Source organism: Saccopteryx bilineata, unplaced genomic scaffold (assembly GCF_036850765.1).
Source record: "Saccopteryx bilineata isolate mSacBil1 unplaced genomic scaffold, mSacBil1_pri_phased_curated manual_scaffold_25, whole genome shotgun sequence".
In the NCBI taxonomy this organism is placed as follows: domain Eukaryota; kingdom Metazoa; phylum Chordata; class Mammalia; order Chiroptera; family Emballonuridae; genus Saccopteryx; species Saccopteryx bilineata.
The window spans coordinates 374,180-389,405 of record NW_027095451.1 but is presented as its reverse complement, the minus strand read 5'-3'; the positions used below and the strand labels follow the sequence as shown (position 1 = coordinate 389,405).

The 15,226-nt window shown below is 46.6% G+C and overlaps 1 protein-coding gene and 3 long non-coding RNA genes across 10 annotated transcripts in view; 1 reads left to right on the top strand and 3 right to left on the bottom strand.

Annotated features, from left to right (window-relative positions):
* LOC136318286 (asialoglycoprotein receptor 2-like) overlaps window positions 1–15,226 on the bottom strand; it is a 190,636-nt gene that overhangs the window by 137,594 nt on the left and 37,816 nt on the right. The window lies entirely within an intron of this gene.
* Window positions 1–15,226, top strand: part of LOC136318288 (uncharacterized) — a 198,579-nt gene that overhangs the window by 150,115 nt on the left and 33,238 nt on the right. The gene's annotated exons all lie outside the window — the stretch shown is intronic.
* Window positions 3,066–8,413, bottom strand: LOC136318281 (uncharacterized). The gene is made up of 3 exons (XR_010728040.1): window positions 8,285–8,413; window positions 4,273–4,349; window positions 3,066–3,155 (listed from the first exon to the last, which is right to left on the bottom strand). It is a non-coding gene; the product is annotated as an uncharacterized lncRNA (long non-coding RNA).
* LOC136318282 (uncharacterized) lies at window positions 9,402–13,423 on the bottom strand. The gene is made up of 5 exons (XR_010728041.1): window positions 13,091–13,423; window positions 12,896–12,993; window positions 11,968–12,246; window positions 11,769–11,867; window positions 9,402–11,495 (listed from the first exon to the last, which is right to left on the bottom strand). It is a non-coding gene; the product is annotated as an uncharacterized lncRNA (long non-coding RNA).

Below are 15,226 nucleotides of genomic sequence, written 5' to 3'. Positions count from 1 at the left end.
TCTGCCCATGGCATGTGGGTTAAGTCCCATTAAGCTAGAAGAAGATCTACCATAAGTAAAAATTTCAGATCACAAATTTTACTTGAAATAAAAAGACTGCTAAATTTCAATTTTCATAGAAAAAATTTTTTTTTATTCATTTTAGAAAAGAAAAATATTTTTATATTACATTATTTACTTCTCCATGGTTTTTTTGTTTTTATTTTTATTAAATTTAATGCAGTGACATTGATAAATCAGGGTACATATGCTGACAGAAAACATCTCCAGATTATTTTGACATTTGATTATGCTGTATACCCTTCACCCAAAGTCAAATAGTCTTCCGTCACCTTCTATCTGGTTTTCTTTGTGCCCCTCTCCTCCCCCACTCCCTCTCTCCTTCCTTGCCCCATCCCTCCTCACCCCCCACCCCCACCCCCATTACCATTACATTCTTGTCCATGTCTCTGAGTCTCATTTTTATGTCCCATCTATGTATGGATTCATATACTTCTTAGTTTTTTCTGATTTACTTATTTCACTCCGTATAATGTTACCAAGGTCCATCCATGTTATTGTAAATGATCAGATGTCATCATTTCTTATGGCTGAGTAGTATTCCATAGTATATATATACCAAAGCTTTTTTTTTTTTTGTATTTTCCTGAAGTTGGAAAAGGGGAGGCAGTCAGACTGCCGCATGTACCTGATCCACCTGGCATGCCCACCAGGGGCGATGCTCTGCCCATCTGGGGCGTTGCTCTGTTGCAACCAGAGCCATTCTAGTGCCTGAGGCAGAGGCCATGGAGCCATCCTCAGTGCCCAGGCCAACTTTGCTCCAATGGAGCCTTGGCTGCTGGAGGGGAAGAGAGAGACAGAAGAAGGAGAGGGGGGGGTGGAGAAGCAGATGGGCGCTTCTCCTGTGTTCCCTGGCCGGGAATCGAACCCGGGACTCCTGCACGCCAGGCCGACGCTCTACCACTGAGCTAACCGGCCAGGGTCTGTACCAAAGGTTTTTAATCCACTCGTCCACTGACTGACACTTGGGCTGTTTCCAGATCTTCGCTATTGTGAACAATGCTGCCACAAACATGGGGGTGCATTTCTCCTTTTGGAGCAGTTCTATGGTGTTCTTGGGGTATATTCCTAAAAGTGGGATAGCTGGGTCAAAAGGCAGTTCGATTTTCAATTTTTTGAGGAATCTCCATACTGTTTTCAACAGTGGCTGCACCAGTCTGCATTCCCACCAGCAGTGCAGGAGGGTTCCCTTTTCTCCACATCCTGGCCAGCACTTATTCTGTGTTGTTTTGTTGATGAGGACCATTCTGACTGGTGTGAGGTGATATCTCATTGTGGTTTTAATTTGCATTTCTCTAATGATTAGTGATGTTTAGCATTTTTTCATATGCCTATTGGCCATCTGTATGTCCTCTTTGGAGAAGTGTCTATTCATTTCTTTTTCCCATTTTTTGTTTGGATTGTTTGACTTCCTGCTGTTGAGATTTACAAGTTCTTTATAAATTTTTGTTACTAACCCCTTATCAAATGTATTGTAAAATATGTTCTCCCATTGTGTAGTTTGTCTTTTTATTCTGTTCTTATTGTCTTTAGGTGTGCAAAAACTTTTTAGTTTGATATAGTCCCATTTGTTTATCCTGTCTTTTATTTCACTTGCCCGTGGAGATAAATCAGCAAATATATTGTTCCGAGAGATGTCAGAGAGCTTACTGCCTATGTTTTCTTCTAAGATGCTTATGGTTTCATGGCTTACATTTAAGACTTTTATCCATTTTGAGTTTATTTTTGTAAATGGTGTAAGCTGGTGGTCTAGTTTCATTTTTTTGCAGGTAGCTGTCCAATTTTCCCAACACCATTTGTTAAAGAGGCTGTCTTTACTCCATTGTATTTCCTTACCTCCTTTGTCAAATATCAGTTGTCCATAGAGCTGTGGGTTTATTTCTGGATTCTCTGTTCTGTTCCATTGATCTGTATGCCTGTTCTTATGCCAGTACCAGGCTGTTTTGAGTACAATGGTGTTGTAGTATAGCTTGATATCAGGAAGTGTGATACCTCCCACTTTATTATTCTTTTTTAAGATTGCTGAGGCTATTCGTGTTCTTTTTTGGTTCCATATAAATTTTTGGAATATGTGATTTATATCTTTGAAGTATGTCATTGGTAAATTTTTTTGGTATTTTTTTGTATTTTTCCGAAGTTGGAAACGGGGAGGCAGTCAGACAGACTCCCGCATGCACCTGACCAGGATCCACCCGCATGCCCACCAGGGAGCGATGCTCTGCCCATCTTGGGGCATCACTCTGCCACAATCAGAGCCATTCTAGCGCCTGAGGCAGAGGCCACAGAGCCATCCTCAGCACCTGGGCAAACTTTGCTCCAGTGGAGCCTTGGCTGCGGGAGGGGAAGAGAGAGACAGAGAGGAAGGAGAGGGGAAGGGGTGGAGAAGCAGATGGGCACTTCTCCTGTGTGCCCTGACCGGGAATCGAACCCGGGACTCCTGCACGCCAGGCCGACGCTCTACCACTGAGCCAACCAGCCAGGGCCTGCCTAAGGAAATTTAATGTAAAGGGGAATCATTGCATAGCTTTAACATTAGGATAGTTGCCAAATGGTCTTTTAGGAAGATGCACCTCACCTGTGCTATATGAGCTACTTACTGGAGGTGGGGAGAACCATTAGGAAGCCTCATAGGAGTCCAGGCCTATGGTAAATTATAGTTCATGATTTTTCCCTGTTAAAAGCTGGTTTTTCTTTTTCCCTAAACTATCATTAGGGTACCATAATGTTAGCTTCCTCATAAAATAACTTCAGCCCTCACTACTCCCCAAAGACTATAATATTCTTTGTTCATTGAACATACAGCTTCTCAGGCTCACAAAATTTCTAATGTGTTTAACATTTCCCACATATTATTAAAGGTAACAATCACTTTAACAACTTCCTCTCTCTGGTAAGCTGTGGAGTTTTAAAATGCAGATGTTACTACAACAAAATTTTACAGAGGAAAGTAATTTTAAAATCAGTCATTCTAACATCTACCACAATTTGGGCCATATTAAGTTTTACCAATTTGTGTTCATGGACCAATGATATTAAAATACTGTTAACTCAAGTGAAGATCCACTCAGCTTTCTCTATGTAAGATCCTTCTCACTCTAAAAAAAGTAAAAAAAGGAAAAATTAATAAAGTAAAATAAAACAAAACAACTGGGCTTGGAATACCAAATTATTTTAAGTTCATATTTTCCCAGAACTTGAAGTCATGATTAATTAAATACTTGATCAAATTAATGCCACTCAAGAACATGTTACAAAGTGTCATACATATACAAGAGAAATAGATTCTTATATATTTGACTTCTCCAGGCAGAAACTGACTTATATCAAGTATTCATGAACAGCTGTAGTGAAACTGTGAAAATCAGAAAACAAGAGAAAGGAAAAATTTAAATCTAATGAAGGATGCATAGAGCAAATGAAAAATAGAGCTGCACACAGGCAGTTTCTTGAACAGCGGCTGCTCTTTTTTTCTAGCATATATATTAAGCACCTGCAGGAGGTGATCACTTTAAAGACTGTACACTTTTTAGTGTTCATGCCTCCAAAATTAAAACATTGCATATCAAAAGTTTTGTTTTCAAAGATAATTTAAAATGCTTTCGATAAAAAGCTAACCTTATCTCCAAATGCAAATGCATATCAGAATCAGACTATGTCTTTACAGAAGTAGGGTAAAACTTTCTGGAGTAAAATTTTTCCCTAAATGATGAACTTGTTGGGCTCTCCGTCTCAGAAACATGCTCCCGTCCCCTTCCCTTCCTCCCAGGCTTGTTACCTTTACCCCTTTCTCTTAAGCTCCTTCTTTTGCTTCTGTAACGTGTTTCCTGAACCCATTTCTTCTATGGCTCACTTCTGCCTCTGTGGTTTTCTAAATAAACTTTTGCTTATTTATAAAACTGATAAAAGTATCAAGTTGCAAATGTTTATTTTCTTTAATAGATCTGGGTATGAGAACCACAAGCAATTATCAGCTGAAATATGACAGAGGGCAGATTTATTTAAGGGCTAAGTGAAAAGTCTAGCTTTGTTTTAATAACTGCATAAAGGGCTCTTTAACAGTCAATTGCTTTTTAGTAAACACAGGCACGTCTTAAGAGTTACATCTACAAGAGCTCTATTTATTCACTGAAAGGTCTTCAGGTCTTCCTGCAGTTTCTCGTGTGTTAAGAAAACAGAAAGGACAGGCTAACCTAAAAGGGAAAAGAACCGTACCATGCACACATCTCGGAAACAACTGTTTGGCTTTCGGACCAGATTCTTCAGACCTTTTTTTTTTAATCTTTATGTTCCTTTATTGGAGCAAGATTCCTGACCAGTATACAGTGATGTATTTACTAAACAGAGACCTGTGCAGAAATTACATACTATCCATCTAGATAGGTTTCCATTACACTTTGTCTATTGATGGGATAGTTCCATTTATAAAGTTTTATACATCAAAGAGCTTTGAATCTGACCAGGCTGTCCATTAATCCATCTCTGAGAAAGTTAAGTGGCATTTAATTTCAGCTACTATATTTTACAGCATTAAAAAGCTTAGGCATTAGGTAGCTTCTCAAAATGTTCCCTGCACAGTGGCATTGAGCAGATGGAGCACCATCCCGCATCTCGCCCAGAATCGCACAGAAGGGTCTTATTTGAGAACAATACACTAAATAGCTGGTACTTAGAGACAAAAGTACTCCTGAGTTTCTTAACCACCAATAGGAGCTTCTTACTTTGAGTCTGTCTTCTCGGCCATTTTATAGCGCCAATAGAGACTCGCCAGCAATAGCCCCATTGTGTAACTCGGCAGTAGAGCACCAGGTCTGTCTGATGGTGGTGGCAGGCACTTTTCTATCCAGGTAAATACAGACCCATTTTTTTTAAAATGCCAATTTCAAATACAAAATAAAGGGTACAACTTACTCAGAACTGAGTTTTGGAGCAATCTGGTATCCCAAATGATTTAAAATTGATAGTAAATTGTACTCATGATGTTTCCCGGCTATGGAGACATTAATACATTGATTGAAATCCCTTTACTCAGTCTACATAGCCCTGAGGTCATCCTGCAAAGTGCGTATCAAAAAATATGGAGTTAGGCAACCAAGTTTGACAATATGTTACACAAGTCAAACTTGAAATCTGTACTGAGAGAAAAGCATCAAACCCTTTGTGTACACATTTAGTTTTATTGAAACAAAGCAACTTGTACACTTTGAACGTTTAAAACTGAACATTTTTCCTTTCCAGTGAAACAAAAAGAAAATTTAAAAATAAACAGGAACAAAATTACAATAAAGCAATGTCAATTCTGAATAAGATCCTACAGGTTCTGCTGATTCTCCCATCGAGTGGCAGGGCTCAAGTCATCATTAGGAGAGAATTTTATTTTAAAAGTGTCATCTTAAACTGCAAGGATGTCCGTTAAACATCACAATTAAACATGCCAAAGGAGAAGCTATGTTGTCAAAATGCCCACTTAACCCACCCAAACATCTCAAACCCATCCTTTGATGACCTTCTATAACCCCCCCATTTTTTTAGTTTTTTTTCTTTTTTTAAACAAGAGAAAGTAGATACATGTTGGTAAATGCTAACTGTCCATATTCACATAGAGACACAGTGTAATCTCTGAGCCCAATATACAGAGAAAGGAGGAAAAAAGCTAGAATTCTATGCATTACTACACAGGGGCCTAGCACCCTCCAGCTTCCAGCAGAGCTAAGGGAGCAGAAGGTTTTTCTTTTTTTCCCACAGAGCACGGTGGTGGTGATTTTTATGAAGTTTTTGGTGAGACAGGAAGGGATAAAAATGAATTTGGAACAGAAAGTGGCAGAGATTCTTTTCCCACTGTATTCCGCTTAAGGTACACCCCCCCCCCAATAAGGTGAGAACCATGGTGTGTAAAGGAGAGAAAAGAGACCTCAAAAACAGGGCGACTGAGCACAAGAGGGGGAAAAAAAAGACTGCAACTTGCTCCCAGGGACTGGAGAAAATTAAAAAAGGGGGTTGGAATCCATCAGTGTTCCATTAGTCATCTTCTCCATCTTCCTCTCCTTCCTCCCCCTCATCATCTTCATCTTCTTCACCATCCTCATCCCCTTCTTCATCAATATCTTCCAACCCTTCTTCTTCATCATCATCATCTTCTCCTTCCCCTTCTTCATTATCCATGTCAGGAACCAAGTAGTACTGTAATGGATTTGGCCAAATATCATCTTTGATGACTTCTCCTAATTCATCAGCATCAGAATGGTCAGTAAACCAGGTAAAGAAGCTCTCTGGTTCCTCATGCTGTCTCTCTCTGCTGGCTTTATTCTGCGTTTGACTTGAACGTTTCATCAAATCCGTTCCAGATTTCCATTTGATTTCAGTGGACTTTGAAAATGCATCACCACTCTCATTCAGATGAAATTCTTTGGAGAGAACTTTATTTTTGAAGTAAGGATTTTCATCAAAATAAAAATCTGTTCTGTAACCTGATTTAATATCTTCAAATTCTGTCACTTCAGCTCTTGTCAAATAATGCAGCACCTCTTCATCCTCTTCCCCAAGCAGTGCAGACACTTGTGGATGGTTGACAAATGTTGTTACCCCAAAATTTGGGATTTTGGCGATCAATTCTGACCTCTTCTGAAAAAATGGTTGGCGGAGTTTGTTATATTTCTGTTCTACTTTCAAAATCTCCTCACTGGCTTGCTCATTAAGTCTATTTCATTTTGTACTTCATCAATATGTTCAATTGCTTCTTGCTGTTTTTTTTCTGAGGTCTCGTCGGCCCCGTCGTGGTTGGAGTTGAGCTCCTTTTTACTGACTTTGGCTGCCGGGGCGACCTGGTGCTTCTCCGAGGTCGGGGCGGGGAGCGGGGAGGCGGAGCAGAAGGGAAGGCGAAGGGGCGGGCAGCGGCTTCCCCTCACGCCAGGCGCACGGGCGCTTGGTCCGGCCGCCTCCTGCCAGCGCCCGCTCGCTCTCCCTCCCCCTGGCTCGCGCGCGCTGCCCTCGCGGCCTGTGAAAGAGGGAGGGGCTGGGGCGGCGTGCTGGGGCTGGAGCGGCGTGCTGGGGCTGGGGCTGGAGCGGCGGCGTGCTGGGGCTGGGGCTGGAGCGGCGGCGTGCTGGGGCTGGGGCGGCGTGCTGGGGCTGGGGCTGGAGCGGCGGCGTGCTGGGGCTGGGGCGGCGGCGTGCTGGGGCTGGGGCTGGAGCGGCGGCGTGCTGGGGCTGGGGCTGGAGCGGCGGCGTGCTGGGGCTGGGGCTGGAGCGGCGTGCTGGGGCTGGGGCTGGGGCTGGAGCGGCGGCGTGCTGAGGCTGGGGCGGCGTGCTGGGGCTGGGGCTGGAGCGGCGGCGTGCTGGGGCTGGGGCTGGAGCGGCGTGCTGGGGCTGGGGCTGGAGCGGCGGCGTGCTGAGGCTGGGGCGGCGTGCTGGGGCTGGGGCTGGAGCGGCGGCGTGCTGAGGCTGGGGCGGCGGCGTGCTGGGGCTGGGGCTGGAGCGGCGGCGTGCTGAGGCTGGGGCGGCGTGCTGGGGCTGGGGCTGGAGCGGCGGCGTGCTGGGGCTGGGGCGGCGTGCTGGGGCTGGAGCGGCTAGGGCGGCGGCGTGCTGGGGCTGGGGCGGCGTGCTGGGGCTGGGGCTGGGGCTGGAGCGGCGGCGTGCTAGGGCTGGGGCAGCGTGCTGGGGCTGGAGCGGCGTGCTGGGCCCGGCCCGGGCTCCTGCTTATGGAGAGGAGGCGGAGGGCGGGCGGCTGGGCTCCTTCACTCACGCTCCGCGCTCTAGCTCGCAGCTCGTTCTCACCGAGCTTCCTCCTCCTCCACCTCCTCTTCCTCTTCAGACCTTTTTGACAGCACCCAGGGTCAAGCCCGGGGAGGGGAAGTGGGGTTGCTTCCGAGCCAGCCAAGGCAAGGGGCGTGATGTTGGGGTCCCCCCTTTCCTCGATGCAGGCCGGTGCCACCCCCGGCGAGCGGACCCTCATCCTCCTCTCTCCACACCCTCTCCTCGCCTCTCCTCCCCGCAATGGTGCGCGCGCTCGCTCCCCGCCCGGTCCCAGCAGACAGAGCTCTGCGCCTGGAGGACAGGAGTCAGGGTCCCAGGCTGCGTCCGTCCCCTCCGGCCTACGTGCCCCGACGACCCTTCTTCAGAGCCCGAGCCAGCGAAAACCGCCAAAACCGCCACAACCGCCACAACTGCCAAAACCGCCACTACCGCCACTCTCGGCTGGCGGCTGCGGGGCCGGTCCCGCCCAGCTCCTCACACTCACCTGCCTCCCCCGACGGTCCCCGCACCAGCTCGTGCGGCCCCGCCCCCGCCGCCTGCTCCTGTTCCCGGCCGGAGCGTCTTCCTGCTCCTGGCATGCTACTGCTGCCCTTTCACCGACCGCCACCTTACAAGCAAACCGCCAGCTGCAGACAGACACTTGCGGGACAAACCATCTGGGCACTTACCTATATATACCTGACCTAAAGACAAAGTTATTTGTAAAATCTCTTACTCTAGTTACAAAAATATTATCAAGAAAGTTTGAAAAATACAGAGAAGTGTGAACAACAAACTGTCCACAATTCTACTGTTTTAGAATACCGTTTGACATTTTTTCAAATAAATCTTCAAGTCTATTTACTTAGCAAACTATTTCTAAAAGTAAAATTATTTGGTAAAATAGACCATTTTTAAGGTGTTACTACATATCGCTGGACTTTTTTAGTGTGTGTGACAGAGACAGAGGGAGAGAGAGAGGGACAGCCAGGAAGGGAGATGAGATGAGAAGCATCAATTCTTCCTTGCGCCACCTTAGTTGCTCAGATTGCTTTCTCATGTGCCGTGGGGGGGGGGGGGGGGCTACAGGAGAGCAAGTGACCCCTTGCTTAGGCCAGCTACTTTGGGTTCAAGCTGGTGAGCCTTGCTCACATCAGATGAGCCCACACTCAAGTTGGCAACCTTTGGGTTTCAAACCTGGATCCTCTGCAACCCAGTCCCACACTCTATTCACTGCACCACTGCCTGGTCAGGATTGCTAAACTTTTTTATTAATTTTTTTCTTAACAATAGCAGGTTTCATTTATAGACAAATATTGGGGCTGAGGATTTATTAACTAATGTTCTATAAGCTGCTGAAATACATAACACTATATCATTACTATATTTTCCATTTTGTTGTCTGCCTCTATATTTATGGTGAGTTTGTTCTATTTTCATTTTATACACAGTAATTAAGTTTAAAATAGATAGGGTTTGTTTTTGTTTTTTAAATGAGAAGAGGGGAAACAGAGAGAGACACACATGGTATTTTGAATACATCATTGTTTTAGTTTATGGTTACATATTTCTAGATAACAGTTAATTCATATCTATAAGCTACAAATCAGGTGGTAAGTCATTCAAAGTACAGTTATACAATAACTTGAATAGTAATAACAATATCGGTACAAACTTCTAAAAGATTAGTACTAATTAATAACTATTTTACTGTTGTTGTGAGTGAAGGGCGCAGAGAGAGATAGCAGACGAAATCATCAAGGACTAGCAAAGGACTACCGCTTGCTCAGGCAAATAGCCTTGAGTTCATGTAGTGTCCTAATTCTTTTTTCACAAGACTACAAAAGGCTTGCTATTTAAGAAACTGACATAGCATTAAGAGTAACTTTTAGGCCCTGGCCGGTTGGCTCAGCGGTGGAGCGTCGGACTGGCGTGCGGGGGGACCTGGGTTCGATTCCCGGCCAGGGCACATAGGAGAAGCGCCCATTTGCTTCTCCACCCCCTCCCTCCTTCCTCTCTGTCTCTCTCTTCCCCTCCCGCAGCAGAGGCTCCATTGGAGCAAAGATGGCCCGGGCGCTGGGGATGGCTCCTTGGCCTCTGCCCCAGGCGCTAGAGTGGCTCTGGTCGCAGCAGAGCGACGCCCCAGAGGGGCAGAGCATCGCCCCCTGGTGGGCAGAGCGTTGCCCCTGGTGGGCGTGCCGGGTGGATCCCGGTCGGGCGCATGCGGGAGTCTGTCTGACTGTCTCTCCCCGTTTCCAGCTTCAGAAAAATACAAAAAAAAAAAAAAAGAGTAACTTTTACTTAAAGATACATAGAGCGCATTTGCAAGATAGCTAGTAGCAACATAATATCAGAAGGCATTAATTGCTATTGCTGCTATGAATCCCACTACATTCCTCTCCTTATTCTTGGAAAATACAAAAATCTCATGAGAATGTTTTACTGAGAAAAGCCTAGCAACTGCCTTCAGTGACAAAACAAGTCTTTTAACAAAACATTCTTTACTTGCCACCTGCGCTCCCATCCAAGGCCACGCAACAGGCCACTCCACTCCACTTTACCTAAGATTTTAATGTCTAGTTAAACTTTATTCATTTACTATATTCATACACTAGTTAAGTTCTAACTTTATTCTTTCTAACATGATTAATAAGAAGAAATTCTCCTACAAACTTAACCCTTTATGAGGGATATCATGGCCAGCCTCTTATGTTTATGAGCCCAGTTCAAGGGGCTTGCAGGCTTTTCTATGGAACTTACACCTTCTGTCTCATTTCCAAAGAAATTACTACAAATCTACAGGGAAAGCACGGTACTATTATCCCTGTGCCATAAATAATAGCACAAACCCAGAAAAGGGGGGATATAAGGCCAGATTAATTCAAAAGGTCAAAGGGAGAAGTATCGTTGTGCCTTTCCTTTGCGGTGACTTTGTCAACCCACAGCCGTTGGTCTTCACTGTGGTGACTCTATCAACCAGTAGCCATCGATCTTCTTTTGCTGTGACTTTGTCAATCAGGAACTGTGGATCTTCTCCTGCTGTGACCTTGTTAGCCAGCATTAGTGGATCGGCTCGCGACAAGTAAGAAAGGGAATGAAGATAAGGGATAGTTGACAAACAAAAGAAAAGCCACATCAGTCGAGCTGAGCTGGGGAAGATGAGGGAAGCTCAGGACAACCTCAGAAAAAGGCTGCCTTATGCGGCAGGATGCAGAGAACAAAAGAGGGCAGGAGACTCTTACAAGGTGATGAAGGTGTCATTGTGGGAGCTGAAATTCAGCACAGAAATGCTGCAAAGCCTCTGCTTTGGACAGAGAGCCACACAGGACAGAGACTCATTCCTGCAGGAGCAGAGCTTACACACACTCGTAGTGGCTTTCTCTTCAGTTGCAGAAGACAGTAGTTGGGTTGGTTCTGGTTACAGAGATAATTATATAATACCTTCCATGACTCCAGGCAAGCTTAGCTGTGAACTCTGAATAAAATCCAGAAGTGAAAGTACCACGTCCGATTGCTCTGCAGGAGCTGTAGTCTGCTGCAGGATGTTCAGCCTTATCCATATGATTAAGGTTGACAGTGAGCCCCGGGTCCACTGATTGAATTGTGACCTGAGGAGCGCTTGACTGCTGTGCTTGAGAAGCGTTTCGATGAGAAGGTGTTATTCTGGGTGCTTTGGAGATACTGTCTTTTGCTGAAGGGTGGCCACATTGCTGTAAAAAAATGGATCAAACGTGGAGGGTTCAGGAATGAAGTGATGGGCTAAAAAGATGAATGAGGAAAGATAATATGGGCAATAACAAGTAAAATATTAGTAAACAAGAAAAAATAGTAACAAGAGTAATGAAGATAAGGATAGTTTAAAAACAAAAGAAAATCTCAGTCAAGATGAGCTGGGGAGTATGTGGGAAGCTCTCGAAGACATAAGGAAAAGACTGCTTTGTGCGGCAGGATGCAGAGAACAAATGAGGATAGGGGTAACTTACAAGGTGGCAAAGGTGTTATTGTCCGTGCTGGGCTGCAGCACAGCCAGGCTGCGGAGAGTCTGCTTTGGGCCGAGAGCCACCCAGGACAGCGTCTCATTCCTGCAGGAATAGAGATTACACACACTCGTGGTGGCTTTCTCTTCAGTTGTAGAAGACAGTAGTTGGGCTGGTTCTGGTTACAGAGATAATTATATAATACCTTCCATGACTCCAGTCAAGCTTAGATGCAGACGCTGAAGAAAATCCACAGGTGAATGTGCCACCTCAGTGTGCTCTGCAGGAGCTGTAGTCTGCTGCAGGTTGTTCAGCCTCCTCCATAGGATTAAGGTTGACAGTGAGCACCAGGTCCACTGATAGGATTGCGACCTGAGGAGCGCTTGACTGCTGTGCTTGAGAAGCGTTTCGATGAGAAGGTGTTATTCTGGGTGCTCTGGAGATACTGTTTTTGCTGAAGGGTGGCCACATTGCTGTAAAAGAACTGGATCAAAAGTGGGAGGTTAAGGAATGAAGTGATAGGCTAAAAAGATGAATAAGGAAAGATAACATGGGTGCTGGCCTGTTGGCTAAGTGATGGAGCGTCGCCCTTGCTTGCAGAAGACCCGGGTTCGTTTCCCGGTCAGAAAACACAGGAGAAGCACCCATCTGCTTCTCCAGCCCTCCCCCTCTCCTTCCTCTCTGTCTCTCCCTTCCTCTCCTGCAGCCGAGTCTCCATTGGAGCAAAGTTTTCCGGGCGCTGAGGATGGCTCTGCGGCCTCTGCCTCAGGCGCCAGAGTGGCTCTGGTCACCACAGAATGATGCCCCGGATGGGCAGAGCATCGCCCCCTGGTGGGTGTGCCGGGTGGATCCCGGGCGGACTCATGCTGGAGTCTGACTGCCTCCCCGTTTCCAGGTTCAGGAAAAAACAAACAAACAAACAAACCAGAAAGATATGGGCAATTACTAGTAAAATACTAGTAAACGGAAAGAATAGTAAGAAGGGTAATGAAGAAAAGGATAGTTCACGAACAAGAGAAAATCACATCAGTCAAGATAAGCTGGGCTTGATGTGGGAAGCTCACGAAGACCTAAGGAAAAGACTGCCTTGTGCGGCAGGAGGCAGAGAAAAAATGAGGACAGGGGAAACTTACAAGGTGGCAAAGGTGTCATTGTCGGTGCGGGATGCAGCAAAGGCACGCTGCGAAGAGTCTGCTTTGGGCCGAAAGCCACCCAGGACAGCGTCTCATTCCTGCAGGAATAGAGGTTACACACACTCGTGGTGGCTTTCTCTTCAGTTGTAGAAGACTAGTTGGGCTGGTCTGCTTACAGAGATAATTCTATAATACCTTCCATGACTCCAGACAAGCTTGGCTGCGGACTCTGAAGAAAATCCAAATGTGCATGTGCCACCTCAGGGTGCTCTGCAGGAGCTGTACAGATGAGCTGGGACAGATGTGCAGAGCTCAGGATGTCTTCATAAATAGTCTGCCTTATTCGGCTGGATGCAGAGAATAAACTAAAACAGGGGAGTCTTACAAGGTGCTTAGCTGTCATTGTCGGTGCTGGGCCAGCACAGGCACGATGCGGAACCTCTGCTATGGGCCGAGAGCCACACAGTTCAGCTACTCATTCCTGCAGGAGAAGAGTTACACACACTCGTGGTGGTGCCTTTCACTTCAGTTGTTGAAGAACGTAGTTCTGCTGGTTCCCACAGGCTTATTCTGATGTGCTCCTAACAGAACATGGTTGTGGGGCTGAGTCTATATCGTGGGGATCCGTGGCTGGGCACATCCATTGTGCCCTACAGCCCCCTGTGGGTGTTAGATGACCTGTGCCCTTTGGGTTATCTGCCCATCTGGCCTGAAGCAAAAGCCACCCCCTTGGAAAATGGCAAAGAGTTCCTTGATTACAGTTTCCCCAGCCCCTCATCTGAGGAGGAAGCAGCCCCTGTGGCTGTGTAAGATCTGCAGTGAGCAGAGAGGGGTAGGGTGCCCAGGACGACTGGGTGGGGGTGCTGGGGCCTGATCTGGGCCCTCCCCATTTGGGGGAAGTTCATGTTGTCACTGGGAAGGACTTATCTGAAGGTCGAGGAGGACCTACTGAGCGGTGACCAGGGAGAAGGGTGGGAGGGTTCAGCTGCTGGCTTGCCCATTTTCACAGTGCAGAGGTGGCAGTGGGCCCTGGTTCTGGTACCCCCGGGGTCTTTGATTTCAGTGGGAAGCCCCTCACACTCAGTATAGGTCATGTGGCATGGCGGGAGGTCTATAATTATGGCTGCTCCGGGTTGAGTGTTTATTATGAGCCTGCCACTGCGCATAGTTATCTACATGTATGAGTTCATTTCATCCTTTCACAACCCCCTATGTGGGTGCTATTAGTATCCCCTTCTGATGGGGTAGTGGACACTCGGGAGGTTCACTAACTCAGGGAGGCACCGAGCTGGTTCATGCGGGAGCCAGAAATAAATGCAGCTGTGCTGTGCTGTGCTGATGCTACCCCAAAGTCCCTTCCAGTGTTAAGGTTCTATAATCCTACCTCTGACCCCATTTTAGGGGAAGAATTCGAGGTTCAGTGAGGCAGAAACAGGTGGGGTGCTTAAACCAGCATCTCCTAACCCCAAATCCAGGGCTTTCGTCACGGTACCAGGATCTGAAGTGGGGCCACACCATAGGACGTTGGCAGGCAGCTTCCAGGGAGGGTCATGGGACAGGGAGGGCGGGAACCGAATGAGCCCAGCAGAGGGAACATGGGAACATGCCCCTGCTTTTCCAGATGTGGATTTTTTTTTAATTTTTTTTTTTTACTTACTTTGTTTGACACTTGGTATGTGCTTTTAATCTGAGAATCCATAAAATGTCTTCAGTTATGGAAACTTCGCAGCCAGGCTGTCCTGGAGTATTGCTGTCCTGCCATTTTATGTCACCACTTCTGCAAATCCTGTTGGTCACTTTGTAGAGCCTCCCAGTCCATCCTCCATGGCTCCCAGCTGCTTGTGTTTATTTCTTTATTTTTCTGGGTAAACTGTTCAGTACTGTCTTCCAGTTCACTAACCCTTGGGGACTACCTCCCAACTGTTGGTGGTGGTGACCATCTTTCTCAGCATCAGCTTCCCTTAGGTGCTTTGGAGTTTGGGTTTGTGTGCTCATCTTGAATAAGAATCAGTTTCTCCCTCTTTCTCTCCTTGCCCATCACCTGCACCCAGGTCCTGGGTGCCCCAGTGCTGAGCCAGGTGTCTTGGATTATTGATGAGCTGCGTGACCTTGGTGATAATGAAAATATTCTCAGAGCCAATCATCAAAGGGGTGGGGGGAGGTGCGGCCTGGCCAGGCCCTGGTTATGTGCGTGCTGCCGCCAGCTCCTCTCGGCGTTCATAATCTTAGGGAAGCTCTAGGCTGGAGGTGGGGGCACCCTCTGCTTTCTTCAGCTTCTTTTCCCAAGTGGGAAATTCCTTTACCAGCCCCCATGTTCAGCTGTGGTCCCCC